Below are 20,385 nucleotides of genomic sequence, written 5' to 3' on the forward strand. Positions count from 1 at the left end.
AAATTAGAAATTAGTAAAATATTGGACATTGAAATCTTGCTGAAATAAATTATGGTATCACATATTAATAATGTTGTCTGTCATGTGCCTTAACTTTTTGACAGTTGATATATGAAAAAAAATTAAATGTCTTTGAAAATTTCTTCAAAGGACAGTGCATTTATAGTCATTGATGTGCACCCTCCTTTGTATAAATGTAACTTTTCTTTCAACTTTTAAATTAGATCTCTTTGTGATACTCTAAATGACATATGAATGTAGAGTAAGTGCTTACTATGCTAATCTCTTTTGTTTGTTACCTTAGCGTCCTCCTAAAGAGCTAATTGGGTTTCTCTGGTGGCTCTCAGTTCAGTTCAGTCGCTCGGTGGTGTCAGACTCTTTTCAACACCACGGACTGCAGCACACCAGGCTTCCCTGTCCATCAGCAACTCCTGGAGTTTACTCAAACTCATGTCCACTGAGTTGATGATGCCATCCCACCATCTCTTCCACTGTCATCCCCTTCTCCTCCTGCCCTCAATCTTTCCCAGGATGAGGGTCTTTTCAAATGAGTCAGTTCGCATCAGGTGGCCAAAGTATGGGAGTTTCAGCTTCAGCATCAGTCCTTCCAATGAATATTCAGGACTGATTTCCTTTAGGATGGACTGGTTGGATCTCCTTGCCATCCAAGAGACTCTCAAGAATCTTCTCCAACAACACATTTCAAAAGCTTCAATTATTCGGTGCTCTAGTGGTGAAGAACATGCCTGCCAGTGCAGGAGACACAAGAGAAGTGGGTTCAATTCATAGGTTGGGAAGATCCCCTGGAGGAGGGCCCAACAACCCACTCCAGTGTTCTTGCCTGGCTAATCCCCTGGACAGAGGAGCCTGGTGGGCTGTAGTCCATAGGGTCACAAAAAACTCAGACATGAATAAGCCACTAAGCAACAACAACAAATTTCCAAATATTCTATCATCTGTTCATCAGCATTTAATCATTGTTGTTGAAGTGTTAAAGGATTTTGAGAAGATCATTATTTGACAAAGTACACCCACTGGCAGATTGATCTGTGTTCATAGAAGATATTTGTTATTTTTGATGGAGCTGTTTCATTTGTTTAATTTATTGAGCAAATATCATATGTCAGTTACTTTCCTGAGAGCTGGCAGTTCAGGTCTTCCACATTGAAGGTGGATTCTTTACTGTGTGAGCCATCAGGGAAGTTTTCTAAATAATATTTATCTAAGAATTCCAGGATTTTGAAATAAAGTATTACTATATCCCTACCATCAAACTTTTATTGAAAGCTTTGTCTAGTTATTATGAAATAATATTCCTCATGCATTTGTTTGGTATCCTGGATAGTGAAGATTAACTAAAATGGTGAGAAAAACAACAAAAAAAAAGAAAACATGGAACAGCAACCTGGAGAGAGTTGGAGTGACATTAAATGCCTTCTTCTTAGAAGAAAGAACAATCAAATCCAGCATTTGCCTCAAGATTCAGATAATTCTAAAACATCTAACTTTCTAAATAGAGGAGGCTGTCCCAATTAAGTAAATTATAATTTGTATGGGAGGACCTGATTATAGGAAAAAGGTTGCTTTTTTAAAAAACTAGTAAACTCCCCCAAGGAAAAATTATATTAAAATATACATTATGCTTTTTTGAAGGGTATATAGTGTCCATGGGGTCATTAAGAGTCAGATACGACTGAGCAACTTCACTTTCACTTTTCACTTTCATACATTGGAGAAGGAAATGGCAACCCACTCCAGTGTTCTTGCCTGGAGAATCCCAGGGACAGTGGAGCCTGATGGGCTGCCGTCTATGGGGTTGCACAGAGTCGGACACGACTTAGCAGCAGCAGCAGTGTCAAAGGGTATATAGGTTGGCAGTCCTGATCAACCACTTGAGAAAAGGTAATCTTACTTTTTGTTAATTAAAGTGACTATAAATAAAAAATAATTATGATTATGTAAGTAGCCTAATTAAAGCACAAAAAGTCCCTTGATTAATGTACATCTGATATATACGATCTGAATATAATGGCAGATATGAAAAACAGCTTTAATTTCAAACCCCACTGCAACCACAAAATACTTTGTTCTCAAACAATCTGATGACTATAAACTGATATTGTGAAGTGACATAGTGTTTTTGGTCAAGGATCATCCTTTCTGTTGGAGAAGGAAATGGCAACCCACTCCAGTATTTTTGCCTGGAGAATTCCATGGACAGAGGAGCCTGGTGAGCTATAGTCCATGGGATAGCAAAGAGTTGGACAGAGCTGAGTGACTGAGAAGGCACACATCCTTTATGCTAGTCCAGAACCTAAAAGCCAGATATTCATATGCTTTCACTTCTCAAGCTACAGAACCTGCATAGAAATTTTGACTCTTCTCAAGACTCAAATATTTGAAGTTACTAAACAGTACCAAAGTATTGATGTTATATACGTATATTTTATGGGTGTAACATGTTATGGCTGCCTGTAATAGGACCTAGGGGTCCGTGAAGTAATATTGATCTTCAAATAAATTTGACTGTTATTTTTACCAGCAAAATGAGTGTATGTGGGGAAAGAAGAGAACTGCACTTCAGGACAAGCAGTGTTTGGTGAACTATAGGCAGGTCTGGAGAACAGAGGAGAAGGGCTTGCTTTTGTAGAGGAAAGGGGTAAATTGAGGAGGCTGTGGTGGTTCTTCACTGGCTGTAGGTGGGGGCCAGTTTGCTGTTCTGGGTCAGGAAATCTTTCTTCCTGCTGGGATCTGCAGGCTGGAGTGAGTTATATGCGTGGCAGCACCCTTTGCAGGGCTTCCAGGCTCCAATTTGAATGACATTAGTTTATTTTCACAGTGCATGTACATACGTGCTCAGTTGCTCTGCTGCTGCTAAGTCGCTTCAGTCTGGTCTGACTCTGTGTGACCCCATAGATGGCAGCCCACCAGGCTCCCCTATCCCTGGGATTCTCCAGGCAAGAACACTGGAGTGGGTTGCCATTTCCTTCTCCAAGTTGCTCAGTCATGTCCAATTCTTTCCAACCCCATAGACTGTAGCTCATCAGGCTTCTCTGTGGAATTTTCTAGGCAAGCATACTGGAGTGGGTTGCCACTTCCTTCTCCAGGAGATCTTCCTAACCCAGGGATCGAACCCACATTTCTCGTATCTCCTTCATTAGCATGTGGACTCTCTACCACTAGCACCACCTGGGAAGCCCTTCACAGTACATAACTATTTCCAAACTGCCACTAGGGTTCTTATATTTTAATTTCTTTGAAATTTATATAGTGGTTTATGCTCTTGATTTCTGTCACAGTCTTTCTTTGATTTTAGTATCAACATATTATTGAAGTGACCATTTCAAATGATGTAACCATAAGATCAATACAATTCAGAGTTCCCATTAGAAATTAGCTTTCCCTCAAAGAAGAAGGGATGTCGGTTCATGATTTTTCCCCACTAATTTCTATTTTAAAAGAAGAGACATTTTCCCAAGGAAAGAAAATTTCCAATAAATGATATTAACTTAAAAGTTGAAATTACAATAAACTGCAGGTATCAGAAATCAAACTAATTTGGCAAAAAACTCATCTTTTCTCATAGACATATCATGAAGTCATTCTGTCTAATGTACCATAGGCTTGAAATTAGGTAAAGCAGAGATACCTCTGGTACAGTTTTCAAATGTAGAACACTCCTACTCTAGATTTCTATTGGATTTGTATAATGACACATCTTATCTCCCTCTTTTTAAATGCCATATTTCTCATTAGAATTTTCAAGTTTCTGATAACTCCTATAGCAGAGAAATCTGATTCACCTTCCTTAATCCAAAGTTTACCAAGTTTATTTGCTGAGGGAATGCTTTTTTTCATATCAGACCAATTAACATCTTCTGGAACTAGTGTCTCACAGAACAAATGCTACTAAAATACCTGAGCATTTTAGTTGCTGCTGGAATGAAATCCGTATCTGATTGACATACAGGTTTTCAGGTTTGTAAAACTCAGTGACCAGCTTGGTACTGGCCCAAGAACCTGTTGGACACTCTGAATTATTGTCTTTTAGAAGTCAGCAGTGATTAGTAATTGACTACTCAGGTGGTGCTAGTGGTAAAGAAACCGCTTGCTAATGCAGGAGACTGAGAGACACGGGTTTGATCCCTCGGTCCAGAAGATGCACTGGAGAAGGAAATGGCAACCCACTCCAGTATTCTTGCCTGGAGAATCTCATGGACAGGGTATTCTGGCGGGCTATGGTCCATAGCATCACAAAGAGTCAGCCACGACTGAAGTGACTTAGCACAGTTTGAGAACAACAGACTCAATATATTTAAAAATCCAACATCTTTGGAATTTGACAGTACCACTTTGGAGTGGGCAACTAAAATGCATATTTCATATTTTGGAGTCTATGAAAATACACTGAATTTAGGGACAGAAATGTATTGAGCAATACTTAATGGAACTGACCTTCAATGTGAGAGGAATTAGTACTTACTTGCAGCACATAATTTTCTGGGAGCTCCAAGACTCTTTAAGTCCAAACTTACTTGTTCATATTCTGTCACTCAGTGAAATTCCAACTGTGGAGCTCTTTGACCTCTCACTTGAATCAGACAATCAAAGCAATCGGGGCATTTTCTACCCCATGACTTTGCTTAGGCTTTTTCTCGTCCCCAAAATGCCTTTGTCCTTTATGCCTCAGCCTCCACCCATCAGAATTCTCTGCTCTCTTCAAACTTCCTTACCTCTCTATTACCTTTCCCCATTTTCTTCTTGTTGGAAAACTATTTGTCCAAGCCTCTATGAGGTCATCCCAATGATTCCTTTCTTCCTTCATCCCAAGGATTTGGCTTGCCTCTTTGTTATAACACATTCTATGAAATACTGTTACTGAGAAATGTGTAATAGTCAACCAACATTGATAAGGCACTTTTAATAATCAGAGACCATGTTTTACTTATGAAAAACAATGTCTTGCACAGAGTAGTTACTCAAAATTGGGTGGCATGACAACCTCAAAATTGGCCTTGATCATCTTTTTTACATTAGGAAAGTCGCATGAAAACTCAGATTGAAAATCACATTCTGAGTTTCTATTTATTAGTCTTTTACTGAAATACACAGGTCGCTTCACTTGTGAACAGGTATTTCTTTCTTGAGGACCCAAGCAGTTTTGGTATATTTTCTTAATTCACTTAATTGGTCACTTAATTCTGGACCCTTTACAGCTGGTTGAAATTTTTTAATAAAATGAAAAGGCAATATGATACACACACTATATAGTCAAATTTTGGGTCTTTATTCCCTCCAGATGTTGTTCTTTACTCATTTCTTTTAGTGGTTAGAAACTGTTCTTTTTTTTTTAGGGTATTGCCTGGTAGTCCAGGGGTTAGGACTGTAGGTTTTCCCTGCTGAGGGCCTGGGTTCAATTCCTTTTTGGGGAATAAGATCCCATAAACCGTGAGGTGCAGCCAAAACAAATATTCTTTTTTTTTAACTTCTTACTTTTAAATAATTTCAGATTTACAAAACCGTTTGAAAAATATTGCAGAATTTCCTTATAATTTCCAACCAGTTTCCCCAAACGTTAACATCTGACATAATCAGGATACGATTAGTAATACTAGAAAATTAGCACTGAAGCAGTTCTATTACATGCTCTATAGGCCTGGTCATGTTTCTTTAGTTGTTTCACTCAGCTCCTTTTTCATGGTTCGGGATCTGATCTTTAAATCACCTTGTCTCCTCCAGTCTGACATACCCTCAGTCTTTCTTTGCCCATTAACATCATGATCTTAACACATTCAGAGAGCATTTGCCCCAGTGGTTTTTCAGAATGTGAATTTCAGGTTGTCTGCTATGTAAGCAGTGACTATATCCTTTGAGAAATATATTCATAGTCTTTTGTGAGGATTATTTGAGTGGAAAACATTTGTTTCTCCAAATGCTTTGCTGAATCATAGACTTATTTTCCCTGGTATAAGAATGGGTATTTTAGAGATTTTTTTAAAAGGCAGAAAAGTCTTATTTTTCTTCTTTGTGGTTGATTTTTCCTGTATAATTCCTTTGAAATACTTATATGTTTGTTCAATATGAAAGTTTTTTTAAAGTCATACATATTATGCATTTTCTTTCTTAGTAATCAATAGGTAGATAGTATCAGACAAGTCAAGATGTTGAAATATAATTGTTTGAAGTGATCCATTCATTGCCCTGGTTGGAAAATCCTAGGCTTGATTGATGTACCTCTTCAATGAATACCAAAGTCACACCTAAAATGTGCTATTTTACATTGATATGGCTAAATATTTATGTAATGCATGTCCCTCCTTCTTTTCTAATGTTCCCTACACTCTGGAAAACTTTTCCACCCCGCTTTTTTGGTAACTCCTCCACTCATTTTGACCAATCCCTGCATTGACCAATTTACTCTAGCCTGGTTTCCCTCCGTACCACTTCACTGAAATTGCTCCTTTAAATAGGGCAGATGCCTTTCTCAAAGCTCAGTCTGCTGCTCATGTGCATCCTTTAACAATGTTGCCTACTCTCTTCTTTCGTGAAATGTTTACCTTCTCATAATATCTGAGATACCTTCTTTCTTGGCTCTCCTTCTACATCCCAGAATGCTTCTTATTATCTTCCTCTTACTTGCATTTACATAGAGGTATTCCATTGGTTTATTTTTAACCATACCGTGCATATTCTCTGGACTGTCCCAAAGGCTCCCAGAGATCTAGTTATTCCCTTTGTGCAGGTGACACAATCTTTAATTTGGATATCCATCCTGATCATAATTTCCCTTAGATACATCCAGCTCAATTAGCTCTCAAACAAAAATCACAGATTTCCCCTTTAACATGAACTTCTTAGGTCTTCTAACCTCCTACTAAACAGGCTGAGATTAAATCCGCTCATTAAGTTCTCCCATCACATGTTGTCTGCTGCCTCCTAATCTATACTATTCTCTTTATCTACATGGTTGTTCTTCTCTCCTTTCATGTTTGTACAGACTTTTTTTGGGGTGCTGTTCAAACTCTGTATCAGTGCTGCCTGCTTTATTAACTCAACAGTCATTTAAGATTCTTGTGTTTATAATTAAGTTTATTGTTTTATGTTTTATCATTAGTTGTAGACATGTCAGTATTTCTTCACTGGAGTATAAATCCTTCAAGTGATATTTGTGGTCCTCATAAGGTAGCCCAGTGCCTTACTTACGTATAGATTTGTTTTACTGACTTGAACCTAACTTGCCCTGGTTGGAATTTTAGAAACCACTCCCGGCTTCTTGTTGTAGTTTTGGTTATTTGTTTTGTTTAATTTTGTTTAGCCAACCATGCAAACAGCATGCTCCTCTCAGGTATGATAATGTCACACTGTAACATGGAGGCATTAGTATTTCTTTTTCATTCATTCATTCATCCATAATAGGGACATAGAAATTAAAGTGAAAGCAGCTAAAATTCCCTAGAAAACATCTCAATCACTCAGAGCAATATCTTGGGCAGTTACTAAATTAACATTCTTTTTATCAAACACAATGTACTGAGGTGGAAACACAAGCACATACTTGCAGTTTACTCTTATTCCCTTAGTGATCTGCAGATCAAAAAGATATGTGTTCTGACATTTCATTTTTGAAACTCGATGCCATGTTTGTTCAATTTATCTAATTAGGACCTATTAGCACCTCAAATAGGTACTTTATAAAACAATACCACCACCAGGTGTTAGCCCAGGGACAAAAGAATAAATCCAAATTTAACACTTTTCAAAGGTGAATCTGTAACATTTTGATGTCTTGAGAGCATTCAATAACAATTTAGTGTTCTTAGAAACAGTATACTAATTTGTTTATTGTTTCCAGACCTCTTAATAAAAATTGAAAATAGTTCTTAAAAACTGATCATTGTTTTGGTAAATATTTGTATGAATATGCATAAGTATAATCTTTTATATCATAAAACTACTTTTCAGGAGTTTGTGGCTGCTTCTGAGAAAGAAAACTCTTGATGTCAGGTTCTGAAAAGTGAAGAGAATGAAATACAGAATATGGTAAGTGACTTGCAGATAAATTATTTCAGCCTCATCTCGTCTTATGCTCCATTGTGCAGTTATCATTTGTAAGGTGTATACATATAAATGCATACTTGGGGTAGTCACTGTTGCAATCAGTTGTAAAATATGACCACAGTTGAATCAAACTCCGTCTTCTCCTTTACATTTATTTGGATAAACTTGATGTAACAGACACTTGGCTATCAAACATGACAGGAGATTTTTACTCTGATTTTTAACTGGGGAAAATTCGAGATGGTTTGTAAGATTGGGACACTCATATTTGTGCTTTGGTAACTGTGGAGTTATATGAGATAATGTTTAGGGTCAAGATCTTGCTTTACAAAAGAGCAAAGACATCAATTTCTTAAAATCTGGTTATACTTGTTATTCAAACTATTCAACATTGACATGCAGCAGTTAAAAAATATATATATATGTGTGTGTTGATGCTTACAAGGCTTGTTAAAAAGTAGTTTACAAAAAGCAAGTTGGTTTTACTGAGTTTATAGAACCCCTAGTGTTTGGGGTTATTCTCTTTTCTTGTTGTGTTTTCTACAATGAGTGAAGGTCCTTTCCTCATTCTATTCAGAAGATACTCTGTGGGGCTTCTTAATGGATGAGTTATAGGGGGTTGAAAGAACGAAGGAAAGACAGAGGAAGAGTGTTGCAGAGCCATTTCTGGAGCATGCGTAGAGACATGCTGACGCTCTGTGCTCTCCTCAGTCCTCACCATCCCACCCCACCCAAAGCCCAGTGAATTTGTCCATGCTCATGGTGACAGCAGCATGAACTAGATTTTTCCTGGGATAGTTTCCTAGAAACTACCAATTGATCTCATTTTATTTAGTTAGGGTCATTCTTTTAGACTAGAATTTCTTAAATCAGGATCAGAGAGTAAGCTTTATATAAGGTTATTAGCAATCCCTCTGAAATAATATGTAGTATACTGTATGTATATTCTTTTATCCTCTGGAGATGATCAATAGGTTTTTATCAATTTTTTAAAGGATCTTGATGACACAAAACGTTTTTATCTAGCATGGTTCTATTAATTTACAACAGTTGTGATTAAATAATTTGAAGGAAGTATAGAGACTTTATGTACACATTTTTATTAATATCCCAGGTGGTGTTGGCTATAAGTTTACACCTTCATGACTCCTTTTTAATTAAAAGTGTTTTTAGAGAAATAAAAACTATTCAAAAGAGTTTTGTTAGTGTTTTCCCTTTTGTCATTCTCTAAGTCCTGAACCAAATTTAAAGTTTTTCTTGCAAATAAAAAAATAGAAAACTCCACTGAAGTTTGCTTTATAGTCACTTTACAAACCTTCACATAGACTTTTAGTTATTCTATGACTGAATATTTATATTTTAAAATACATTTATTATTTTTTTGCATATTCTTCCAGTATTGGACCCTGTTATATGAGTATTGATCCCTATTGCCTCCAGAGTTCTGTTCTGTTTGTTTTGTTGTTTTTGCTTACAGTTGTAAGTAGGAACAGCAGTTCTGATCTGGTCGCAATTTTTCTACATTTTTGTTGGAAACTATGAAAAATACTTGCTCTGCTTCCTGCACAGAATATCTACCCCTGGTAATGTGGACACTACGTCACACTTCCATCGGCACTCCTAAAGTTATTTATTCTTTGGTATTCCAGCAGCCAATTTTATTTTCACTGAACTCTGTTTGTTAGGAGATTCTCAGTTAGCCTATATCTATACCAAATGATAACTGATTTTATCTTTTTCATTAAATATGCAAGTTATAAAGGAATAGTACAGATATTTTGATTTTTTTTTTTTTGATGAAAGGGAGGAGAGAAGTTATTCTGGTTTCTGATGAGACCAAGAAGGCCTCCATGCCAGCCCACATCTCCATTTGATGGTGAATGTGTTTCCCACCTAGATGACATCTGAAGCCTTTTAGCTTTAGTCATTGCACCACAATTATTTTTTCTTCTCTTCGTGAATCAATTTTCCAGAAGAAAAAGTTGAAATTTGATAAGATCAATGTACAAAGCCAAAAGTTGCTCTGAGTTACGGTGTTATTTCTCAGCCAGATGCTTGTCTCTTCTGCCCAGCTGGAAAATTTCTGTGAGCAGAGATCTCTTTAGTGCCAAGAGGGATAAGCAGAATGGGATGAAAATATATCTGTTGTTACATGGATGACCCCACTCACACTGACTCTGTCGGTGAGTTTTCCTTAGAGTCCTTGGAGGAATGCTTTGCCTAACCACCTAGCCCAACATTTAGGATTTACTTTTAAGATAGTCAGTTAATATTTCTTAGACATAAACTTTTGGCCAGAGTAACTGGAAACTTGAGTTTATTAAACTTTTACATACTTAACTATGGTCTTCTGGGTATTTTAAACTCAGCCATTTGACTTCAGACCTTCTTTTTTACCCCCCAAAATATACAGCGTGAAATGTTTGAGAAGTAATTGGATATAGTATCTTTTTCAAGTCCTTCATATCTTATTTCATCCAGATAATAGAGAAAAATATACAGTATTCCAGTGATTAAATATGCTAGACATAGCTCGAAGCTTGAATTTCTAGGAAAATTAAACAGAAGTGGTAATGATATGGAATTTAGACACCTAAATACCTAAGCTAATAATATTTATATATATATATAAATGTGTAAAAACCTAGCTTGAAAAACAAAAAAAATATAGATATGTAAATGACTTATGAGATATCATACTATGGAACAGTAGAAAACTTTTTAAAAAATGATAGCACTATGCATGTTCTGACTTGAGAATTTTCCATAATGTATTTTTGGGGAAAAGATAAATCAATCAAGTTTAGTATAAATATGTATGATAAAATCTCTCTTCTCACAGAAAAATAAACACCTATATCAATCATACTTTAGCACATACACATGTATGCAAAATATAATTTTAGTCCATTTGGTTTACGAAAATAAGACAAGTCAGCATACATTTGTTCATGCAGTGAAAATGTCTTCAAATCACACACAGATTAATAGCTATATTAGGGGAGCAGAATGATCAGTTCAGTTCAGTTCAGTCGCTCAGTCATGTCTGTCTCTTTGAGACCCCATAGACTGCAGAACGCCAGGCTTCTCTGTCCATCACCAACTCCCTGAGCTTGTTCAAACTCATGTCCATCCAGTCAGTGATGCCATCAAACTATCTCATCCTCTGTCGTCCCCTTCCCCTGACTTCAATCATCTCCAGCATCATGGTCTTTTCCAATGAGTCAATGCTTTGCATCAGGTGGCCAAAGTATTGGAGCTTTAGCTTCAGCATCAATCCTTCCAAAGAATATTCAGGACTGATTTCCTTTTGGATGGATTGGCTTGATCTCCTTGCTGTCCAAGGGGCTCTCAAGAGTCTTCTCCAACATCACAGATCAAAAACATCAATTCTTTGGTGCTCAGCTTTCTTTATAGTCCAACTCTCACATTCATACATGGCTACTGTAAAAACCATAGCTTTGACTAGATGGACCTTTGTCAGCAAAGTAATGTCTTTGCTTTTTAATATGCTATCTAGGTTGGTCATAACTTTTATTCCAAGGAGCAAGTGTCTTTTAATTTCATGGCTGCAATTACCATCTGCAGTGATTTTGGAGCCAAAAAAAAAAAAAAAGCCTCTCCCTGTTTCCATTGTTTCCCCATCAATTTGCCATAAAGTGATGGGACCAGATGCCATGATCTTCGATTTCTGAATGTTGAGTTTTAAGCCAACTTTTTCAGTCTCCTCTTTCACTTTCATCAAGAGGCTCTTTAGTTTTTCTTCACTTTCTGCCATAAGTATGGTGTTATCTGTATATATGAGGTTATTGACATTTCTCCTGGCAATCTTGCTTCCAGCTTGTTCTTCATCCAGCCCGGTATGTCACATGTACTCTGCATATAAGTTAAATAAGCAGGGTGACAATATACAGCCTTGGAGAAAGGAAAGAAAGCCATCTTATTTTCTGCTTTACAGACTTGTATTTTACTAGATATTTTAACCTCAAGAAAGTATTACTTTTATATCTTAAAAGACTCAAGCATGATATTTATTGAGCAATTTTTCAGAAGTTTGTTTGGCATTGCCTATTATTTGGTGGCATTCTGTTTAGCAATATTTATTTTTTCAACAGAAATTAATGAAATAAGATTATATTTGTGCTATATTCTTAGATTATATAAAGTTTTATTCTGGTAAGAATCTATGTTATATTTTTCCCTTCCTATTTCACAGCAATTAGGGTGACTCATTTTCTTTTTCTACTGCTGATTAGATTCTTGAGACATTACTTTCCAGTGTCTCATTCACCAGTTTTCTTTCAGGTTCAGCTAAATTATTATCAGAGATTATTTGTTTTCCATGCAAGGCAAGTTTTCAACATGGTCTAAATTTTACATATTGTTCCTATACTTTCCACGGATGCTGAGCTTGAACTAGTATCAATATTCATACATAATTTTTTTGTGTGTGTAAGGAACATTAATATATATGTGTAATTATAAATTTTTAAAAATTAAATTATAGATTTTTTTAAAAAGTCATAAACAGAAGGGTTTACTTTACCACCTGATGTGAAGGCTGACTCATTGGAAAAGACCCTGATGCTGGGAAAGATTGAAGGCAGGAGAAGGGGACGACAGAGGATGAGATGGTTGGATGGCATCACCGACTGGATGGACATGAGTTTGAGCAAGCTCAGGGAGTTGGAGATGGACAGGGAAGCCTGGTGTGCTGCAGTCCATGGGGTCACAAACAGTTGGACACAACTGAGTGACTGAACTGAACTGAAACAGAAGGGAATACTGAGTACAGACATTGCCAATGTTAATGAATGAGAAAGTTGCATTTGCTTTGAGAAAGACAGTGACTGCTTGAGTTTTAACTCCTATGTGAAAATGTCATTCAGTCAGTCATACCCAACTCTTTTTGACCCCATGAACTGTATCCTGCCAGGCTCCTCTGTCCATGGAATTCAACAGGCATGCACTGGATATGGTGGATTGGAGTGGGTAGCCATTCCCTTCTCAGGTGATCTTCCTGACCCAGGGATCTAACCCAGGTCTTCTGCATTGCATGCAGATTCTTTACCATCTGAGCCACCAGGGAATCCCTAACTGCTGTTTGGCTGTCCGTTAATAGGAAGTTAACATACAAAAAGGGAGCCACATTACTGAGACAGTAATGAGAAAGGGAGAAAGAGAGGGGGAGGAAGGGAGGAAAGAGAAAAAAAAGAATGAATGAAAGGAAAATCAGGAAAAAGGGAGAGAGAAAGGGAAGGAAGGAAGGATGGAAGTCAGGCAAGCAATGGAAGAAATTTGTATATAAACAAAGGGCACGCAGAAGGTTTCCGGTCCAGTGTGTTTCCTTTGCTTATTCCACAGATTAGATTGTCAAAATTCAGCATCTCTCAGAAATCGAGGCTATTAGCCATTTACAACTTACTTTGAATTAATTTAATCAGATTAGGATTTTGCTTAGAGCCTGCCAAAATCAGCCAGTATGAGGAAAATGGAGTTTGAATGAAAAGTGGAACTGACAAGACAGCTTGATTTTGAAGCATGGAGCTGCTGTTCCAGGAGGAATGGATGCAGGGATTGAGTGAGTGAGGAGAGCTTGGGGCATCCAGAGGGCAGCATGAGGGGCCTGGATGCCCAAGGGCTGATTAGGAGAGTTTACCAAGAGGTGAGAAGTTTCCCAAGACAAACAGCATGCTTTTTGTTTGGCGAAGGTCCCTGGTGGCAGCACACATTCTTGACATCTGCTCTGGTTACATCTAATCACTGTTATATTATTTATGAGATTTAGAGGTACCGTGTTCTCTGAGAGGACAGCTGAAGGTTATGGGTTTATACCTAGGTGTCTGTTGAGTTTCATGTCCCACTGGTTTTGCTTGTAACCTAAAAGGTATTATAGTTTAAACCTTTGTTCATTGGGCTAATGTAACATTAATTATGTTTTTAGCAGACTTGAGATTTTTAATCCCAAAACTTAGTCAGCATTCCATATGTCATGTTTCACATGGACCTTGTGAAGTGTAGACTAGATGTATCAGAACTGAAACAGGCTTTTCATTCCCACTGTTGAGCATTTCAGCCTTCTTCAGAAGGTTATAAATTTGAAATGTAATCTGCATCATGGTGTGGGAAACACTGTGGTGAGAGATCTGGCCAGATGAAAGTGCAAGTCTGTTTGCCATCAATGCCTTTTTCCTGAGAGAGCCACATTCCATTTCAATATATTTTATATCTCCCAGTTCTCATGAAAAAGTTACTATTAGAATACACACACACATACACATATATATATATATGTTATCCAATATGAATGTATGCATGTGAGATTATATATATATATATATATATGAAACATGTTAGGATATCAAATTCAGCTTTTATTACCATGACTACTTTGTTTTAGATGCCAAAAAAAGTTATACTAACAGTAAACATTTAAGAAGTTATACTTCCTTGAGCCCAAATCAAGAGCTTTAGAAAGAAAGTGAGGAAGGCTGTATTTAAGAAAAAGAAACTTGTATTAACCTGCTGCTGCTGCTAAGTCACTTCAGTCATGTCCGACTCTGTGCGACTCCATAGACGGCAGCCCATTAGGCTCCTCTGTCCCTGGGATTCTCCAGGCAAGAATACTGGAGTGGGTTGCCATTTCCTTCTCCAATGTATTAACCTTCTAGGGCTGTCCAAACAAAATACTACAATCAGGGTGGCTTTAAACAGGAGAAATTTATTTTTAAAAATTGATTTATTTTTAATTGGAGGATAACTGCTTTACAGTATTGCATTGGTCTCCACCACACATCAACATGAATCAATCACAGATAGTGCCTGCCCCCTCTTTCTTAAACCTCTCTCCCACCACCTCCCTCCCCCTTATAGTTCTGAAGGTTGGAAGTTTGAGATCCATGTGTCAGCAGGCCATTTCTCTCTGAATCCTCTGTTGCACGCTTTTGTATTAGCTTCTGGTAGTTGCCAGAAATCCTTGGTGGTCCTTAGTTTGTAGAGGCATCACTCCAGTGTCTACCGGCATTATACAATGATGTTGACCCTGTGATTTCAGTCTTTATTTGGCTGTCATCCCTCTGTGTGTCTGTGTTAAGTCTCTTCTCCTCTCCTTTGGAGGTCACTAGTCATACCGGATTAAGGACCCAGCCTACTGCAGTGTGAACTGATCTTCACTAATTACTTCTGTAATGACTCTATTTCCAAATTAGTTCACATTCACAGGTACCTGGGGCTATGACCTGAACATAGCTTTGTGGGGGGCACAATTCAACCCACAAACAGGAATAAACTAGATGACAAATATATACTTAAACCATGATAAAAGAACAAATGTTCAAAATAAGAAAAACGAAGTGTTAAATTATTCATGTATCATATTATTCTCATCTCTTAATCAGAGTATGAAATGACTCAAAAATGCTACTTTCCAAAATCTGGTTTCTTCCTGTATGTGAATTTGTATTTATTCCAAAGGCTTAAATTGGCTATTTTAAATTAACCTTAAACATTTATATTTTCTATGTAATTCAAGATTTTATTTCTACTTCATTCAACATTAAATATTTCAGTTAATGTGGCTTCCTAGGTGGCTCAGTGTTAAAGAATCCACCTGCCAATCCAGGAGACACTGGAGATGCATGTTCAACCCCTGGGTTCAATCAACCCACTCCAGTATTCTTGCCTGGAAAACCCCATGGACAGAGGAGTCTGGAGAGCTACAGTCCATGGAGTCACAAAATTGGGCATAACTGAGTGACTGAGTGCGCACACCCACTAATTCCACTTAATAGTTTTCACATCAAGTAATTCAGAACATTTTGGAGTGTTTATTCAGTGCCAAGCACTGTATGGGTTACTGAGAATGAAAAGAGAGAAGCTAGCCCCCTGATCTTAAAGTTTTGGGAAATGGATGAAAGCAAAATTATAGTAGATTTAGAAGTATGTTGGTACTATGGCAAGACATTAACAAAATGCTGAACTAGACTTTGGTTAGAAAATACAATATTGTACAGTAATTAGCCTCTAATTAAAATAAATAAATTTAAATTTTAAAAAATATTAATTGAGAAAAAAAAAAGAGAAAATAGTTCAGGAAGTCTTCCTGATACAATGGAAACCCATGCTGTCTCCAAATAGAAGACAGTCAGGCAAAGTGTGAGAAGGAAGGGCATGAGCGCAAAGGCCCAGATTAAGAACAGAAAACATAACAGTCAACTTAGTTTCATGCATGAATGGTGTAATGTGGATAATTTATAAGAGATGTTATTAGAGTGATAAACAATACCTAAATCACAAAAAGGAGAGTCAGTACCCATTGTAAAATAAGCACTCAATAAATGTTTCCTTAGAGACAGTATAGACAGTCTCTGGCAGCAGATTGTTTGGGCTTAATCTTGCTTTTCCATTTATTTGAACCTAATTTAGTAGAATTAGCACTCAGTGCATTTTGTAATTAACTGTTGCACTTTATTTAAGATCATTCTCTACTGATTGACTCTGAAGTGCATAAAAGATGCATTCACGGGAACTTGATGTCAAATGATGAAATTTGGGGTTTTCTCACAAATATCTATGTCTACAAAGTTTTCATTAAATCTTCTTACTGATCATCATGGTGCTCTACAAATTTATTTCCTGGAAAAAAGAAAAAATAAGTGAAATAACTTTTTTGTAATTCTGACACAGTATCAGTTAAGTTCAGTTCAGTCACTCAGTTCAGTTCAGTCGCTCAGTCGTATCTGACTCTGCGACCTCATGTATTGCAGCACGCCAGGCCTCCCCATCACCAACTCTCGGAGTTCACTCAAACTCACGTCCATCGAGTCAGTGATGCCATCCAGCCATCTCATCCTCTGTCATCCTGTTTTCCTCCTGCCCCCAATCCCTCCCAACATCAGAGTCTTTTCCAATGAGTCAACTCTTCGCATGAGGTGGCCAAAGTACTGGAGTTTCAGCTTCAGCATCAGTCCTTCCAATGAATATTCAGGACTGATTTCCTTTAGAATAAACTAGTTGGATTTCCTTGCTGTCCAAGGGACTCTCAAAAGACTTCTCCAACACCACAGTTCAAAAGCATCAATTCTTTGAAACTCAGCTTTCTTCACAGTCCAACTCTCACAGCTATACATGACTACTGGAAAAACAATAGCTTTGACTAGATGGACATTTGTTGGCAAAGTGATGTCTCTGCTTTCTAATATTCTGTCTATGTTGGTCATAATTTTTCTTCCAAGGAACATGCATCTTTTAATATCATGGCTACAGTCATCATCTGCAGTGATTTGGGAGCCCCCCAAATAAAGTCTTGTCACTGTTTCCATTGTTTCCCCATCTATTTGCCATGAAGTGATGGGACCAGATGCCATATCTTAGTTTTCTGAATGTTGACTTTTAAGCCAACTTTTTCACTCTCCTTTTTCATTTTCATCAAGAGGCTCTTTAGTTCTTCTTCTCTTTCTGCCATAAGCATGGTGTCATCTGCATATCTGAGGTTATTGATATTTCTCCTGGCAATCTTGATTCTCGCTTGTTTTTCATCCAGCCCAGCAATTCTCATGATGTCCTCTGCATGTATGTTAAATAAGCAGGGTGACAATATACAGCCTTGACGTACTCCTTTTCCTATTTGGAACCAGTCTGTTGTTCCATGTCCAGTTCTAACTGTTGCTTCTTGACATGCATACAGATTTCTCAGGAAGGTCAGGTGGTCTGGTATTCCCATCTTTTGAAGAATTTTCCATAATATGTTGTGATCCAAATAGTCAAAGGCTTTGGCATAGTCAATAAAGCAGAAATAGACGTTTTCTTGGAACTCTCTTGCTTTTTCAGTGATCCAGCAGATTTGATCTCTGGTGCCTGTGCCTTTTCTAAAACCAGCTTGAACATCTGAAAGTTCTCAGTTCATGTATTGTTGAAGCCTTGCTTGGTGAATTTTGAGTATTACTTTGCTAGTGTGTGAGATGAGTGCAATTGTGCAGTAGTTTGAGCATTCTTTGGCATTGCCTTTCTTTGGGATTGGAATGAAAACTCACCTTTTCCAGTCCTGTGGCTATTGCTGAGTTTTCCAAATTTGCTGGCATAATGACTGCAGCACTTTCGCAGCATCATCTTTTAGGATTTGAAATAGCTCAGCTGGAATTCCATTGCCTTCACTAGCTTTGTTAGTAGTGATGCTTCCTCAGGTCCACTTGACTTCACATTCCAGGATGTCTGGCCATTATGGTTACCTGGGTCATGAAGATCTTTTTTGTATAGCTCTTGTGTGTATTCTTGCCACCTCTTCTTAATATCTTCTGCTTCTGTTTGGTCCATACCATTTCTGTCCTTTACTGAGCCCATCTTTACATGAAATATTCCCTTGGTATCTCTAATTTTCTTGAAGAGATCTCTAGTCTTTCCCATTCTATTGTTTTCCTCTATTTCTGTGTATTGATCACTGAGGAAGGCTTTCTTATCTCTCTTTGCTATTCTTTGGAATACTGCATTCAAATGGGTATATCTTTCCTTTTCTTTTTTGCCTTTAGCTTCTCTTCTAGTCACAGCTATGTGTAAGGCCTCCTCAGACAACCATTTTCCCTTTTTGCATTTCTTTTTCTTGGGGATGGTGGTGATTACTGCCTCCTGTACAATGTAATGAACCTCTGTCCATAGTTCTTCAGGTACTCTGTCTATCAGATCTAATCCCTTGAATCTATTTGTCACTTCCACCATTTAGTCATAGGTAATTTGATTTAGTCATACCTGAATGGTCTACTGGTTTTCCCTACTTTCTTAAATTTAAGTCTGAATTTGGCAATAAGGAGTTCATGATCTGAGCCACAGTCAGCTCCCAGTCTTGGTTTTGGTGACTGTATAAAGCTTCTCCATCTTTGGCTGCAAAGTATATAATCAATCTGACTTCAGTGTTGGCCATCTGGTGATGTCCGTGTGTAGAGTCTTCTCTTGTGTTATTGGAAAAGGGTGTTTGCCATTACCGGTGTGTTCTCTTGGCAAAACTCTATTAGCCTTTGCCCTGCTTCATTCTGTACTCCAAGGCCTAATTTGCCTGTTACTCCAGGTGTTTCTTGACTTCTTACTTTTGCATTCCAGTCCCCTATAATGGAAAGGACATCTTTTAATGATGACCTCCTTCAAAAGTTCCCATGCACGCACTGCTGCCAACCCTGCAGCAGGCCACCACTGACTCACATTTCTGCCAGAGTCTCCTGGACACTCATGGGCAAGTCTGGGTCAGTCTCTTGTGGGGTCACTGCTCCTTTCTCCTGGGTCCTGGTACACACAAGGTTTTGTGTGTGCCCTCCAAGAGTCTGTTTCCCCAGTCCTGTGTAAGTTTCGGTGGCTCTATGGTGAGGTTAACCTTCCAAGAGGGCTTATGCCATACCCAGGTCTATTGCACCTTGAGCTCCTGCCCCTGCAGCAGTCCACTGCTGACCCAAACCTGCAGGATACACCCAAACACATTTCTGTCAGTCTCTGTTGGGTCTCTGGGTCCTTTTGCACCCAAGGTTTGTTTGAGCCCTCTGAGCATCTCTGGTAGGTATGGAGTTTGATTCTAAACGTGATTTTGCCCCTCCGACTGTCTTTCTGGGTTTCTCCTTTGCCCTTGGATGTGGTGTATCTCCTCAAAGTCACTCCAGTGCCACACATCCAGACAGAGTATCACAGATTTGTAAATGATCATCATTAGCAAGTTTTGGAGTAGACCATATCACTATTGTTTTAAGTCATCATCAAACATTGTGTTATGAAGAATGTAGCACGACAAACCTATTTCTTAGTATAGGGAAAAGAGAAGAAAATGGAGTATAAAAACTTAAGGAAGATTTCTGAGTCAAGATGCAGAGTTTTGGGTCCATCATGAGTAAGAAAGTCCTCTATACTAAATTCTTTTTTAAACTTATTTTTGTTTTTTTGGCTTTATTGAGGTATGATTAACAAGTTAAAAACTATACATATTTAGGTATAAAACATGGTGTTTTGATGTAAGTATACCTTATGTAATGTTTATCACACTGTCAAGCTAATTAGCATATCCATTGCTTTACATAGTTGTGTGTGTGTGTGTGTGTGTGTGACGAGAACACTTAAGATTTATTCCACTAGAACATTTCAGATATACAGTAATTGGAGAAGGCAATGGCACCCCACTCCAGTACTCTTGCCTGGAAAATCCCATGGACGGAGGAGCCTGGTGGGCTGCAGTCCATGGGGTCGATAAGAGTCAGACACAACTGAGCGACTTCACTTTCACTTTTCACTTTCATGCATTGGAGAAGGACATGGCAACCCACTCCAGTGTTCTTGCCTGGAGAATCCCAGGGACGGGGG

At 37.9% G+C, this 20,385-nt stretch overlaps 1 long non-coding RNA gene across 5 annotated transcripts in view; it reads left to right on the forward strand.

Annotated features, from left to right (window-relative positions):
* The window catches only part of LOC104997976, a 397,981-nt gene that overhangs the window by 216,562 nt on the left and 161,034 nt on the right, over positions 1–20,385 (forward strand). For all 5 annotated transcript variants that reach the window (XR_826387.1, XR_826384.1, XR_826385.1 and 2 more), the window contains one exon: positions 7,963–8,040. This is a non-coding gene — a long non-coding RNA (uncharacterized LOC104997976). The remainder of the gene's footprint in view (positions 1–7,962; positions 8,041–20,385) is intronic.

This window comes from Bison bison, unplaced genomic scaffold (genome assembly GCF_000754665.1).
Source record: "Bison bison bison isolate TAMUID 2011002044 unplaced genomic scaffold, Bison_UMD1.0 scf7180017864318, whole genome shotgun sequence".
In the NCBI taxonomy this organism is placed as follows: domain Eukaryota; kingdom Metazoa; phylum Chordata; class Mammalia; order Artiodactyla; family Bovidae; genus Bison; species Bison bison.